Below are 3504 nucleotides of genomic sequence, written 5' to 3'. Positions count from 1 at the left end.
TAAAAAGGAGTGTGTCCTAGCTGGTTTGGCTCAGAGGATAAAGCATTGGACTGTGGACTGAAGGGTTTCGGGTTCGATTGTGGTCAAGGCACGTATGTCAGTTGCAGGCTCAATCCCCGCCCCTAGTCTGGGCATGCCAGAAGCAACCAATAGATGTGTCTCTCACTTCGCTGTTTCTCTCTTTATGTCTCTCCTTCTCCCTTCCACTCGCTAAAAAAAGAAAAGAAAAGAAAAAAAGGAAAAATATCCTCGGGTGAGGATTAACAACAACAACAACAAAAGGAATGTGCACCTCATCTTAAGCAAATATATGAAAACAGAGATTCACCTGATAAATGGGTTATTACTCATGTCCCAAAAGATACCCCCCCAAAAGACCCCATGCAATACAAAATAGTATAATACAATAAATAATACACTAATATTTTTAAATAGCAAGTTCCCTTATAGTTGACATTAATCCAATTGAAAATTTTAATTCATATATAAATTAAATCTCTGAATTTTAGAAGACAAATGTTAGTTGCAATTTTCAAGGTAACTTGTTGAATAGGCCTATGTTCATAAGGAACAACACAGAAGAGATCTGGAAGTGAATAGGAAAGTTAAAAAAAGAAAAAGAACCTGAAAATAGATGGAAGTTTAAAGTCAAAGGTAAAATATAGTCATTAAAAGAAGCAAACAATAAAAGAGAAGAAATAATCCTATATAATAAAAACCTAATATGCTATCTGTTCAACCAATCAAAGCATAATATGCTAATGATATGCTAAGGCCGCTCAACCGCTCGCTATGACATGCGCTGACCACCAGGGGGCAGACGCTCAACACAGGAGATACCCCCTGGTGGTCAGTGCACTCCCACAGGGAGAGTGCTGCTCAGCCAGAAGCCCTGAGCCGGGCTCATGGCTGGCGAGTGCAGCAGCGGTGGCAGGAGCCTTTCCTGCCTCTACGGCAGTGCTAAGGATGTCTGATTGCTGGCTTAGGACATCCCCTGAGGGCTCCTGGACTGTGTATTATTAATACACTAGAGGCATGGTGCACGAAATTGGTGCACTCAGCAGGGGGGGCGGGGACCCCAAGTACAGCAATTTTGTGCACCGGGCCTCCAGTGTATTAATACAGAAAAAAAAGGTACTGATGGATTTAATCTCACATCACATAAGCCATCTTTTCCAGTTCATTCTTTGGTAGGCAGCTAGACAGACGTGAGCAGAGCAAGGATGATGGGCCAGGTTCAAAAGGTCACCAGGGTGGAAAAGCCCCAAGTACCTAGCAAAGGACAATTGTAGGGTGCAACCTGGCCCCCAAGATGGCCTTTCTTTTACTCCCCTAGCACTCAAAAGGTCACCAGGGTGGAAAAGCCCCAAGTACCTAGCAAAGGACAATTGTAGGGTGCAACCTGGCCTCCAAGATGGCCTTTCTTTTACTCCCCTGGCACCGTGGTTGGCAAACTGCGGCTCGCGAGCCACATGCGGCTCTTTGGCCCCTTGAGTGTGGCTCTTCCTAAGCCTTAGGAGTAGCCTAATTAAGTTAATAACAATGTACCTACCTATATAGTTTAAGTTTAAAAAATTTGGCTCTCAAAAGAAATTTCAATCGTCGTACTGTTGATATTTGGCTCTGTTGACTAATGAGTTTGCCGACCACTGCCCTAGCATATCGCTGGCCATGTGGTTTTGACCCCCTACCTTTCCTCCCTAGAAATAACACGTAGGCTTCAGCTGTATTTCAGCTCCAGGCCCAGAAAAGAAACAAAACCAGCTACAGTTGACCTCCAGACCAGCTGCATTGAAGAATGACCCTTCCCTGGTGCCCTCCAATCAATCAGTGGAGACCACAACCTTCAAAGGACACACCTGGAAAACTGCTGAATATTCTATTGAGAACTTTTCCTGGGACCCTCCCCTAAAATCTCCACCCTTAAAACCCTTAGGACAGAGGACCTAGCGCTTCTTCTGTCCGGAAGCAGGCATGCCTTCCCTGTCCTCCCCTCTGGCCCCCAGGCACGTTAACCATTACCTTCCTCACTCCCAAGCTCCAAAGGACCTTCCTTTACCTCTATAATTTGTTTCCTAATCCCATTACTTCTAGGAATTACTCCCACCTCTGTGATAAATATAAGTTCTCTTATAGTTTGAGTCTCAACTCTGAATTCTTTCCTAGCCAGAATTCAGGTACAGAGGTTGCTGAACCCAGATTTGGTCTGACCCCACCGATCTAGCACCTGGTACCATTCTCACTGCCTACAACAGATCCATTATATAGTAAATGAGTAAATTCTTCCTCATTTAAGCCATGGAGTTCATATAATGAGACAAAAATTTAATCACAAGCTAAACATAAATATTCTAGTAGAAAAGCCTTAGCCTACAACTAAGAAAACAGAGCATTTTTAAGAGGAGAAGAATGATACAGGATTACTCTAAATAAATTAGTATACAGGGTGGGGCACAAGTAGATTTACAGTTTTGAGTACTCAAAACAAAGTTTATTCTTATATTATTACTTATTAATTATCGTATTAGTTTCCATACAAACAACTGTAGACTTACTTTTGCCCCACCCTGTATAAATGATGCAGCTAGGTGGGGCGTTTGTAACATTCCCCATGAGATTCTGGAGTTCTCATAACAGACCAGTAGAGGCCATAACATATCAAATTCCTATAAAGGAACCACTCATGGCCAAGGAAACCAACTAACGATTCAGAAAAATGACAAAATGGCTCAACTTCAGCTCTCTAGTCCCAAGCTCTATGGGATTGTTAACTACTGGCCAGAGAAAAAAGCTACAATGAGAGGGAGAACCTCAGTCCTGACTTCAAATATTTGCACCCCAAATTTGTGTTACTTTCAAAATTGAATGCAGAAGCTCCAGTCAGTCCTTCACAGTAGTTTGCAAAACATCCCAAATCTCTGCAGCAACCCTATACAAAGAATACTGGGGGATACAAAGGGTTTCAGAGCACTCCAATTGGCATAAATTAGAATAGCTAGTTCCATATGCCAAACTTTCCCCACTTGCCAAGCCCCCAACGCTCCTCCCACTCACAGTGGTGAGATCATGACCTACTCCTCACAACATACCCAGTGCCTGAGAGTGCCTGACTTCCAGGAATGAAAAGGTCTGCCCTTCATGTGCACCTCTTTCTCAGGTCTTTCAGACTCTAGTGGTCTTGTAGTCACTGTACTATAATTTCTTTCCTGACAATATGGCCATTCCCATTTCTCCTCCTTTTAAATGACTTCTTAAAGAAATCATTTATGTGGGCAAACATTCTTATTGGGCCATAATACTGGACAAAGTCTTATCACTTACTAGATACATTTCATGTAGTGACTAGTACTCAATTCTTAGAGTCCTGCGAATAGCTCTTTCTTTTTTATTTCCCAACTAGAGGCCCCGTGCACGAAACTCATGCACGGAGGGGTGGGGTATGTCCCTCATCCCAGCCTGCACCCTCTCCAATCTGGGACCCCTCAAGGGATGTCCGACTGCCCG

The sequence above is a fragment of the Myotis brandtii genome, unplaced genomic scaffold (assembly GCF_000412655.1).
Source record: "Myotis brandtii unplaced genomic scaffold, ASM41265v1 scaffold29, whole genome shotgun sequence".
Taxonomy (NCBI): domain Eukaryota; kingdom Metazoa; phylum Chordata; class Mammalia; order Chiroptera; family Vespertilionidae; genus Myotis; species Myotis brandtii.
The sequence above is the reverse complement of the archived record's forward strand: the minus strand, read 5'-3'. Positions refer to the sequence as shown.